At 49.3% G+C, this 12,611-nt stretch overlaps 1 pseudogene; it reads left to right on the forward strand.

The window, feature by feature from the left end:
• The first annotated feature begins 312 nt into the window (after nucleotides 1-312).
• On the forward strand, nucleotides 313-11,550 carry LOC131810947 (small ribosomal subunit protein eS24-like; annotated as a pseudogene).
• The last annotated feature ends 1,061 nt before the right edge of the window (nucleotides 11,551-12,611 follow it).

Here is a 12,611-nt window from a genome sequence, read left to right on the forward strand (position 1 = left end):
GTAGAATTTATTTGGGGGTAAAATAGAATTTTCATTTGCTGGGTTTGCTTTCATCACCCGAGGCCATGTGTGGCATCACAGAGGACCTGAGCACTTGTCTATGGGGAGAATACTCCTAACAAATTTAGACGTGTGTATAGGGGCGATGTCCACCGAAATGAGAACACACAGTTACCAGGTGTGAGGATTTCGATAGATCTTTCTTGGGAAAACAGTGCAAGTCGACATACAACGGGTGCCTTCATACTGACAGAAATGTATTTTTGAGACCCAGAATAGCTCAGTGGTTAGAAGAAGGTTCCCGGTACCAGGATGTCCAGAATGAACCCCTGGCTTTGCTGCTTCTTTGCTGTACGATCTTTGGAAGGATGGTAAGTAACCTCTACTTTCATTTCTACTTCTGTAAAATGGGGATGATCTTGGGGGCTCTCAGGAGACCTTGTGACTTAGCCCATGCACGGCACTTGCCACAGGGCTAACGTTCAGCAGGTGTCCAGCCCGTGCTGGCCGTGTGGACCGACCGGAGCGCCTCACAGGTTATCAACCTTCTTAATCTTCAGAACAACCCAGTTCAATGCTCGTAAGCATCATCCTCATTTTACAGAGGGTTTAACTGCGGCAGGCAGGTTAACGACTGGCCCAAGATCTGACACACTGGGAAGTGGCCCAGCAGCATTCAGAGGCAGACAGTCTCAGCTCAGAGCCCGAACTTCACGGTAGTGTCTGATATAATGACCCCTATTTAATCCTCCTGGCATTCCCCTCCAGACCTATGCAGTCCGTTTCTCATGAATGCTTTTTCCTCCTCAAATATGGATATAGATATGGATTTGAGTTTAAAATGAGGTTTTCTGTGCCTCCTCAGTCCTCGAGCTGTGGCGCCTTGTCCTGGGCTGTCCCTACTTCTCCAGCTGCACAGACTTTTGACCTTCACAGTGAACTCCCCAGACCCTTCCTGCTTTTGCTTCCTTGCAGGGAGCGGCCAGCAAGACTGCAGTTACAAAATGTGTCCTTCTGCAGACAGTTGTCCTCATGGTCTGCTGGCCATCTCTCGACATTTGCCCCTTCTCCCTCGTTGTGTTCCGTTTTTAGAAAAGACTCATTCCCAAGGCTGCTTACTTCACGCCTTATTTGTATCTGTAAGAGATGGCCCCTTTTGCAGAGTTCACACCCCAGGTGCCCGGGAGTGTGACTCAGAGGGCCACGCAGGGACAGAGAGATAGCAGCGTCTGGCCGCAAAGGAAGGAGAGGCATGACTTGACATAGTGTTCACTTTGGAGGAATATATTCAGAGGCTGCTTTGGGCCAGTGCTGGGAATAAATGAGGAAGAAGTTCCCAGCCTGGTCTTATCATCTAGCATGGGAGGCAGATGCATAGCAGGTGCTAGGGTATGACGCAGGCGCCAGTTAGAGGACGTGTAGAGGTCAGGGAAGGCTTCCTGGAAGAGACCCTGAGCTGAGTCAGACCCAGGTTTGACCAGAACATCATCACCTGTGTAACATCATCAGCTTCTTTGGCTTTCTTTCCTCACTGGCTAAACAGAGCTGTGGGGACAATAAACGTGGGCCATATGTGGCACTGCAGGGTTGCCTTACAAATCACAGCAGGTGATGCTATTATTAATATTGTATCACCGTTAAGGACAAAGGTTGCTTTCTAATGACATGCCCTCCTCGTGGTATATTCAGAGATCACATTCACTTCCGGTAGAGAATCCCAGCCGACACACACAGCTCTTTAAAAATGTGATTACACAGAGAGGAACGAGCTTTTTTTAAAGGGGGTTATAAATTGATTTCATCTCAGCCCGTTTGCTGCAGCCCTGGCCCCAGCGGTCTCCCACTTTCTCCTCAGTGAGTGCGCCATGAGCCCCATGAAACATTTGGAGATTTGCAGAACCCGAATCAGACTTTCCATCCCCAGTGCTGACTTGCTTCTTGAATGATAGCCACAAAGACGTCTCCTGCGCCTTTAACACATTTCCAGGGATGTGTAATTATGACAGCGGTGGAACATTCTTGGCTCCCTGGGAGCACACACTAGTGATGATTCTTTTATCATATTGCCATTATTTCTCCACAGAGTACAACTGAGCAAAGCCAAGTTACTGAGACATAAATGGTGTGAGCACGTCATTGCATTACATGGACGTTTTCCCTCCCGTGGCCTTTAATAATTTATACCTTAAAGAAGACAAGTAGCTGTCCAGCTAGCTAATTAAAAATACTGGATCTCACAGACGAGAAGTCGGGTTCTTATTAAAGTGTCCATTCGCTACCTTGACAGTTTCTAAGAAGCAGATATTTTTGCTGCTGCAGATAGAAAAACCAAGATCCTCAGCCATGGGAATCTGCTCTGGAGAGCAAATGAGTCCAGGAGGTTCCCCCGTGATGACACAGCCCTCGGGGCGAAATCAGATGATGAAGTGGAATGCCAGCAGAAGAAAGGGCAGTTCTCGTTAAATAAGGGAACTGGAACCTTCTCGATTCCATTATCAGCCTCTGGTCCCCATATTTCCATCGTTTCGCAATGAGGGGCTTTACTGGTCTTAAGCACCAGGCTCCCCTCGTAGAGGCCAGGACTTCACTGAGGCTTGGTTCTCTGGCCACGGAGGCCCCGACCAGAGCTCCAGGGGCTGCCAGTCCACATGATGTGGGATCAACTGTCTCTGCTCCCTCCCTGAAGTCCTCTGATAGTCAAGGGACAAAACAATTGTTTAAAAAAGGCATAAGCCCCCAAAGGTAAAGGGACTAGGCCCAGAGAGCATTGCAGAGAGGGAAGGCCACAGACTCAGGAAACAGATACCCACGGGGTCCCTGGCCTAGTACACTGGGGGAGCCGAGCAGCCTGCAGGCCCCGAGAGCTAGAGGCTGGCCCCTAGGCTCCAGGGACAGGAACCACATGTGCAGGGGGCACCCTGCGGGCTGGGAGCTGTCCTGGACCCCACCACCAGGCCACCGTGTTCTCCCGTTGACCCACATCAGAGGAGGCTGCTCTGTGATGGGACAGATGAAGCTAGCAACAGGACAGTTCCTGACCGCACCTGAGCTGGACAGCCGCCCGGAATCCTGCCCCCACCTGAAGACCAGCGACCGTGCCCATTCCTGATGAAGGAAAATGACTTCTTCACTGATGACAGCATTAGCCCACTTCGTGCCCTGCAACTCCTGGATGAAATGCGATTTTCCTCTGTTGCCAGACGGCCCCCACTCCAGAGGGAAAGGCTGGATCCCTGAGCTCTCCCCCAGATCACCTCACTCAAGTCCAAACCCTCACTGAGACACATTTCACAGGCCGCGGCCTCTCTCAGTGCCACAAGACTGTGGTCCCTGGTGGACACAGACAGGCCCCCAGACCCCACCGGCCGCCCCCACCCAGTGCAGACATCGAGGGCTAGCAGGGTGCCCTGGAGAGATTGGACCCCAGGGGACTGAGGCCGCTGGAGTTCCAGGGCTGCTGTGGAAGGGCTGTATTCTCCGAAACGGGGGTGACATGACTGATGCCATCACAGCTAGACCCCCAGGCCCCACCCCTGCCTGGCTCTTAGGAAAGACAAAGCAAAGAGGAACCCAGACTCTAACAGGAAGGGAGACGAGGGCAAGAGACGAAGAGAATGTCTCCTGCCAAAGCATATTCTTTTTTTTTTCTTTTTAAGATTTTATTTATTTATTTGACAGAGACACAGTGAGAGAAGGAACATAAGCAGGGGTAGTGGGAGAGGGAGAAGCAGGCCTCCTGCTGAGCCAGGGAGCCTGATGTGGGGCTCCATCCCAGGACCTGACCATGACCTGAGCCGAGGCAGATGCCCAATGACTGAGCCAGTAGACACCCCAGCTGAAGCATATTCTTTAACAAATACATAACCGGAGCAAAATAAGTTGGAAGGGAAGTTATACATGAAAAGAGATTCATGAGCTTTTTCAACCAGTAGTCAAGTGTGGACCTTACTTGGATTCTGATTTCAACACACCCAGAAATGGAACCCTTTATGAAACAACCAGGGAAAGATGAATATTGATTGCATCTTTGATGCCATGAGGAAATTCTCAAAAATTTTTAGATGTGGTTCTTAGGGTTATATTTACATAAAAGATTCCTTATCTCTCAGAGGTGCTGTGAGAATGTGTGCAGGTGAAATGTTTTGAATTCTGGAATGCTTCAAAATAATCCTCTGGGGGGTGCGGTAAAGATGAGCCAGGACTGGCATGAAGGGAGGTATATAGAGGTTTATCATTCAGTTAGCTCTGCTTTTCCTCTATGTTTGAAATTTTCCACAATAAGAAATGAACAAAAACAAGAAAAGCAAAACAAAAACAGAAGAAACTCCTAAAGGTTGACTTTCTTCCTTTGTCTCTTCCTTTTTTTTTTTTTTTTAAAGATTTTATTTTTAAGTAATGTCTACATCCCCCATGGGGCTTGAACTCACCACTCCAAGATTAAGAGTCACATACTCACCGACTAAGCCAGCTGGGTACTCCAAGTTACCTTTCTTTAATCTCACAAAAATGCCTTGGATTATCCAGACCCCCCTGGACGTCAAGCCAGGAAGATGTCAGAGCATTCCATCCTCAAAGCCTACAGACAAAGAAAACAGGCTTTAGGAAGCTCTTTGAAAATCACATAAACCTTATCAAGGAGATTAAGCAAAGAGGTGAGAGACAACCCCAAGCCCCGTCGTACATTGCTGCCTCTCCTCCTCCCCACTTCTCTGCCCCCACTGTTCAGTGAGCCTGTGGTATCTGTGGACAAGGCCCCTTTCATAATCCAGAAGCCACCTCGCTAGGCAGCTTGTTGGGGGGCGGCTGGAGGCTACGAGGTCAGATTTGGTCCTGGGTAGGGACAGGGGGGTGTCTTGCCATTGATGCAAGGAAGGGGATGGAAATGCCCTCCACTGATCAGGTAAGTGGAAGGTGGGGGTCAGAAGGAGAGGGAAACCCCAGTGGTGGCCCCTGAATATGGGCAGAATTAAGGGCAGGGTGGGGTTGGACTCCTGGAGGCAAGGAGGCCCAGGGTTTTCCTAGCTGGGTGTCCAGCACCTAGGACAGCTCTCCGTACCGCCGTTGGATCCTTGGCAGGGATGCGTGAGAGGTCAGCAAAATGCAAGGAACTGTGAAGAAAACCGAGCACCGGGCTGGTAAGGGGTGGGGGTGGGGGCAGAGGGAAGACATCTCTGTGAAGGCAGTGAGGAGACCAGGGAAGTTGTCCCCAGGGAGGAGAGATTTAAGCTGAGTCCTGAAGAATGAGAGCTGGGGAAGAGCAGCGTGTGCAAAAATCCCCGATCAGGAGAGGTGTGCCACGGTGAGGGCAGAGAAGGACAGGGTCACTGGGGCCCTGGGAGGGCATGTGATGAACCTGGAGCGTGGAAAGGACCCAGTCACAGGGCCTCCCGGGCCATGGTGGAGCTGCAGCTTTAATTCTCGGTGCCATGGGAAGCCGTTGGAAGGTTTCAGCCTTGGAGTAATACCGTTTGGTTTACATTTTCAGAAAAATCATGCTGGCTACTATGTGAAGGATAAGGGATGGGGAGTGGAGGATGCAGGGGACAGCTGAGGGCCAGGCATCTGGCTCAGAGCTGATGCTGGCTGTTTGGAAGGGGAGGTCGCACTGGAGATGGCGAGAAATGACTGGACTTAAGTGACCACTGGACAGGCAGCCAGCCAGGTGTGGGGATACATTTTATGTGGACAGAGGAAGCCCCTGACTTCCGGCTGGAAGGATGGTGTTGTAAATCAGAGAGATGAGGAAAACGGAACAAGTTTTAAAGGAAAAATAATGAGTTCAGAGTCGGATGTATTGTGTTGGAAAAGTTGGTTGAAGGTGTACAGTGGAGGTCTGAAGGGGGAGGAGCCCAGAGGTGGCATTTGAACGGACAGCTGTCACAGCACAGGGGGCATTAAAATCTGGAGAGGTCAGGGGATACAGAGAGATGAAGTGGCCCTGGGGAGGCTGGCATGGGAGACGGAGCAGGAGGGAGAGGGGCTGAGGAGGCAGGGTGCTGACCGGGCCCGGGGCGCCTTCTCCAGGACCTCGCACTCTTGCTGGCAAGACCCGCTGCTGTCCCGCCAGCCTGTGGGGGCCCCTGAGGCTGGAGCGCACCATTTCCGCTGGAGCCTCTGTACTTGTGCTCTGCTCCTTCTGCTCCTGATGCCCTCCCTAATCTAGGCTTTTCTCACTTCTGGCCATCCTTGAAAACAAAGCTCACTCTGCCTTGATGTCACCCTGGGGTGGCAAGCCTGCCTCTCACTTGCTCATTTTCCAGGCGGGTGCTGCACATGTGTCCGTGGTGCCCCCCAAACCACAGAGAATGCTGATCAAGCTCTGCAAGGGCTCTGGTAGAGCCCCGCTCTGTACTCAAGGTGAAGGGCAACCCAACTTTTGGCCTTTTATTCCCTAGATGAGTGTGTGGATGAGAGTCGCAGGACATTTGGACGAGTTCTGCATCACGGGCTGGCATCCCACCCTGGAACATGGTAGCGATACGGTGCCTCTTGTCTAGCTGCCTTTCTCATCCTTTGTTTCAAGGGGAGAAGGATTGGGAGGTGGTGTTGGCCTTCATGTGGGCCCTGAGGCAGGGACAGGATTTAGAAAGGGAGGGAGGAGGAGAGGAGAGGAGAGCAGGAGTGGAGAGGAGGCCACGGGGTGGAAAAGTCTGGCAATTGGCATCTGGGACCATTTCAAAGACTCTCTTTTGACGGAAAGAATGCTTTGCTTCGGTCATGTCAGAATGGGCATTTGTTCCTTTTTTAACCAACTCCTATACGCAGAGGTGTTCCTCACGCTCCCTCTCTTGAAGCCCTTCATGGTAAGCGCCGTGACTGGGCTGCAGGGTAGGGTGGGTGCCTGAGAGCCGGAGAGGAGAGTGGTTGAGGGTTGGGGCAGGGAGCAGGGAGCCAGTACGGGTCCTGGAGGAGAGCAGGGCCAACACCAGGGCCCCGTGAGAAGAAGACCGAAGAAGGAGCTGAGGTCTCAGTGAGATGCTGCTGCTGCCATCCAGGCCAGAACCTTGGGAGGCCATCCGGATCGGAGCACTGGCCTGGGCCTGAGGCCCTCATGTAGCTCCCAGCAAGGTGGGTCCCAAGCTGAAGGAGAGGAGTGGGCAGAGATCCCTGTGGGGAGTTTTCTCCGAGTCCGGAGAGTGAGGGAGTATGCAGGGAACAGGGCAGACCCCCTTAGCAGTCTCATTCAGCTGCTTTTGTCTGCTGCTTTGGGCTGCATCGAGAGAAATCACCTAGGCCTTTGGCACAGGCCAAGCCACCCCTGGAATGCTAAGAAGCACTGTTCTGGGAGGAGGCCACCTGGAGCTGTCTGGCCCTGGGATGACAACAAAACAGAGAGAAGGCCCCTAGTTACTCAGGGCTGGGCCGTGTGCTAGTACACGGTTAGCAAATGCCTCTTTGAGAAAAAGGGGGCCTGGTTTATAAATGCTCCCACTGGGGCCAATTTTCAGCCACCAGCATAACCTCACTGAAAACCATTATAAGGGCCTTCTGCCACGGATGTGAATGAGCCCAAGGACACAGATAGTAATAAAACCAGAATGAAGTAATGAGTTTTGAGTATATTTTACCTTCATTTTTAGTATATTCTGTTTACTTAGAAGTTTACATGATATAATTTTTAATAATGATGGCTGAGGAACTGGCTCGCAGATCTTCTAAAAATGAAATCCTCAGCTCTTGAGACATGGTCCGAGCCCGTCCAAGCCAGTCCGAGTAGGCTACTGGCTGAGGCTGAGGACAAGTGTGGCTCTCGGCTTGGGGAGCCCTTCCTGGCAGAGCTGCCAGGCCGCAGGCTGCGGCACGCTGAGGTCAGGGGGTGGGAGACACGACCCGCTGACTTCCAGGAAGAGCTCAGACCTGGGACAGCTGGACCAGCACCTTTTCTGTAACGCAGATCCTGAAACTGTCTGATTTTTAACCAAAAAGAAGAAAAAACAAATTTAAAACTTGCATTTGCAAGTGTCGTTTGAATCAGAAAGGCTACGATTAAGACAATGTATCAGTGTTAAAATTAAAGCGAAAATTAAGCACACGCCACTTTATTAGTCAGCATTTTAAGGCTGTATTATTGTGAAGTTCAGAAAAAGAGTTAAAGAATCTATTTAAATGCAAATGTGCCATAAAACCGACTAACAGCAATGCATCTCCAAAATGCTCTCAGCCTGTCTTTCAATAGACTCTGCTCATAATAGCATTGGGTTTTTTTGGTTTGGGTTTTTTTTTTTTTTTTTTTCCAACTTGGGGAACAATATCTCTGAGCAATCCTGGCAATCCTGTGTTGGTGGAGAGCAGCTGTGTGATTACCTGGGGCGGGGGGAGGTACGAGGTGGGTTGGGGGTGGACCTGGGGCTCCCACTGGGGCAGAGTCCACGCCCGTGGCCTCCCCTCCCCCCACCTGTTGCTTTCAGTGCTCTAGAGCAGTGGACACTGGCCTTACCCCCAGACTAGGGCACAGTGTGGAGCCCCCACTCGCGGACCGAAGGAGACCCTCCTCCAGAGGGGGCAAGCACAGCACCTGACTCAGAGGAGGTGAACTGCCCTGGGAAAGCTCCCACCCGGTGCAGGAGGGAGGCGGGGAGGTAAGAGACCCTTGCTGAGCCCTTATGCTGTGCCCCATGCCAGCCTCACCCTCCCAGTGGCCCCATGGAGGAGGTCTTAGTGCCCTGGCTTTGCAGAGGCTGGGAAGAGGGGGCACAGGTGGTGGGTGGTTGTGGACGTTCGGCTGCGGTGGGAGGACTGACTGGCTCCAGCCCCCATCCTGCGTGTGGAGGGGACACAGTGTCAGGCAGTAAGGGCAGAGCTCGGTGAGGAGCCTGGCCTTGTGCTGGGTGAAGCCATCTGCTTCCCAGAGGCAGCTGGGCGTCCGTCTCCATCAGGGCCCGGGCCCACTCTGGGAGCAGTCAGGGAACCCAGGTGTATCCAAGGGCCCTGGGGACCCTTGACCCCTCAACTAAGAGGACACTGTGCGCTGGAAAGCCTCTGGAACTCCCAGAGCAGTGTAAGAGCTACTTCCTTCAAAGCCCACCTGGCACAGCTCTCCTTATCTCTGTCCTTGAATTGTGGGCACCTCAAGGTAGGAGCGTAGTCCTGGCAGGACCAGGCCCGGCCCATGTGAGCAAAAGAAATGTGTGGAGTGTTGGGAGACTGCTCTGCAGCTGTATAATTTACAGAGAGGTAGATGCCTAGCTACTATAATTTTAATATAAAGTTAGCCTTTATGGAGCTTTTTTTTACTTCGGTTTATTTGGATCATTCACAGTTTGGTTTGAAGGACCCCATGCTATGGTGTGTTCTCTCCATATCTCTCCTTCCCCCTCAGAGGGCCCCCTCCCTGCAGGACCCACATGGGGATGCCCCACGTTGGGAAACCTCCACTTCTGTCCTTTCTCTGTTTGGGGACACCGTGGGGGTGGGCACCGTTTGGGTCTGGGATGGCTTTCCGCCTGGGAGAAGAGACCAGGGCCGGGGCCAATGAGGGGGCTGAACGTGGTGCTCAGGGCTTGGAGTAAATTGGTGCAGGCAGGTCAGCATCCATGTTGTTCCGCTCTTGGGAATGCAGCCAGGCAGGGATGGCCTGCAGGGGGCTGACTGCAGAGGAGGGGAACAGCAACTAACGAGGAAGCGTGAGACAAGCTGTCACCTGGGAGAGCTCGCTGTGTACCAGACACACGCACTATTTTATGGGTTCTTCCCTCCAACTATCTGTTTGCAGACGGCATAATTGTGAATAGGCAAAATCTTCAGGAATGCACTAAAAACAACTATTTGGGGCGCCTGGGTGGTTCAGCCGGTTAAGCGTCTGCCTTCGGCTCAGATCATGATCCCAGGCTCCTGGGAAGGAGTCCTGCATTGGGTTCCTTGCTCATCAGGGAGACTGCTTCTCCCTCTGCCTGCTGCTCCCCCTGCTTATGTGCATGCACGTGTGCTCTCTCTCTTTCTCTCTGACAAATAAATCTTAAAAATAAAAACAAAAATGAAAGCTAATGAATGAGCTCAACAAAATTACAAAATACAAAATTAATTCACCAAAAAATATGAACTGTATATACAAGATAAAAAAAAATTGTAGTTGTATACATTTGCAGTGAATAACCCAAAAGTGAAATTAAGAAAATAACTACAGGGGGACCTGGGTGGCTCAGTCATTAAGCATCTACCTTTGGCTCAGGTCATGATCCCAGGGTTCTAGGATAGAGCCCCACATCACTGTACCTGCTCAGCAGGAAGCCTGCTTCTCCCTCTCCCACTCCCCCTGCTTATGTTCCCTCTCTTGCTGTATCTCTCTCTGTCAAATAAATAAATAAAATCTTAAAAAAAAAACCTCATTTGTAATAGCATCAAAAAAAAAAAAAAAGGAATAGATTTAATTAAAGAAGTATAAGCCATGAATGTTGAAAAGTATAAGATACTATTGAAAGAAATTAAAGAAAACCTAAATAAATAAGACTTAATATATTTTTTAAGATTTTATTTATTTATTTGAGACAGAGAGCCTGAGCAGCGCAAAGGGGCAGCAGGGGCCGGGGGCGGAGAATCTGAAGCCGACTTCACACTGAGCACAGAGCCCGATGAAGGGCTTAATCTCACAACCATCTAATTGTGACCTGAGCCAAAAGCAAGTCAGACCCTTAATGACTAAGCTACCCAGGCACGCCCAGAGACTTAGTATTTTTAAGATGGTAATACTCCCTAACTAACCAGCAGATTCAGCACAATCTCTATATATTCCCAAGTGCCTTTTCAGTTGAAATTGATAAGCTGATCTTGAAATTCATATGAAAATGCAAGGGACCAGCAATAACTGAAACAAAGAACAAAGTGGGAGACTTGCACATTTCAAATTTACTACAAGGCTACAGTATCAAAAAGTGTGGTGCCGATATAAGAATAGACATACAGACCAATTAGATAGAATTGAGAGTCCAAAAAAAAAAAATTCTTATTTATAGTCCATAGATTTTCAGCAAGGGTGCCAAGACAATTTAATGGGAAAAGAATAGTCTTTTTAGCAACTGGATATTCATATACAAAAGGTCCTTTCCTCAAGCCAGACACATGTCAAAATTAACTCAAATGGATCCTAAAACCTAAATGTTAGAGCTCAAATGACGAAACTCTTAGAAAGCTCTCTTTTCCTGCCCAGCTGCCTGAAGCTTGGCCACCATCAATGACTCAGTAACTATTCAGACCAGGAAGTTCAGGACCCACCGACCACTTCAGCGGAAACAGATAGTCGTTGAAGTTCTTCACCCAGAAAGGCAACAGTACCTAAGACAGATTTTCAGGAAAAACTGGCCGATGTGTGCAAGACCACACCAGATGTCATCTTTGTATTTGGATTCAGAACCATTTTGGGGGTGGCAAGACAACTAGCTTTGGCATGATTTAGGATTCTTTGGATTATGCAAAGAAAAATGAACCCAAACATAGACTTGCAAGACATGCCCTGTATGAGAGGAAAAAGACCTCAAGAGAACAGTGAAAGGAACTTAAGAACGGAACAAAGTCAGGGGGACTGCGAATGCCAGTGTTAGTGCTGGCAACGAGTGAGCTGGAGACTGGACAACAGAAGGAGTAAAGATTCTGCAGGGACTTCATCTGTGGTGACTGCAGATTTTTCATGAGAGGGCTAAAAACTAAGAACTTTGGGGGCGCCTAGGTGGCTCAGTCGGCTAAGCAGCCCACTGTTGGTTTCGGCTCAGGTCAAGATCTCAGGGTCATGAGATCAAACCCCATGTCTGGCTTAGCCCTCAGAAGAGTCAGCTTGTCCCTACCTCCCACCCAGCTCCGCCCCTCTCTGCCCCTCCCCCTGCTCATGATCTCTCTCTATAATAAATAAAATCTTTCAAAACAAAAACAAAAACAAAAAACCCACCGAACAAAAGCCAAGAGCTTTTATGTGGACAAAAACCCCCACCAAAAACAAAAAAACCTAAAACAAACAAACAAACAAAAAACCTCTAAGAAAAAAATATAGATATAAATGTTTATGACCTTGTATTACAACAAGCATTCTTAGATATGACACCAAAAGCACATGCAACCAAAGAAAAAAAGATAAAACAAATTTCAGCAAAATTAAAAAGTTCTATGCTTCAAAGATACCACAACAAGGTAAAAAGATAACTTACAGAAGAAAGTACTTACAAATCATATATTGGACCAGGAATTTGTATCTAGAATACATAAGGAACACTTAAAATTCAATAATAAAAAGACAACCTAATTTTAAAACAGGCAAAGTATCTGAAATAGACACTTCTCCAAAAAGGATTACAGATGGCCAATAAACAGATGAAAAGATGCCTTAACATCATTAGCCATGGGTTGGGGGATGCAAATTTAAATCACAATGGAATGCTACTTCACATTCACTAGGATGACTAGAATTTTTAAAAAGAGGAAATATGGGCCCCCTGGGCCGCTCAGTTGGTTGAGTGGCCGCCTTCAACTCAGGTCATAATCCTGGAGTCCCAGGATCAAGTTCCACATTGGGCTCCCAGCTTCATGGGAAGTCTGCTTTTCCCTCTGACCTTCTCCCCTCTCATGGCCTCTCTCACTCTCTCTCTCAAATAAATAAATAAAATCTTAAAAAAAAAAGGTAAAGGACC

Source organism: Mustela lutreola, chromosome 11, assembly GCF_030435805.1.
Source record: "Mustela lutreola isolate mMusLut2 chromosome 11, mMusLut2.pri, whole genome shotgun sequence".
Taxonomy (NCBI): Eukaryota; Metazoa; Chordata; class Mammalia; order Carnivora; family Mustelidae; genus Mustela; species Mustela lutreola.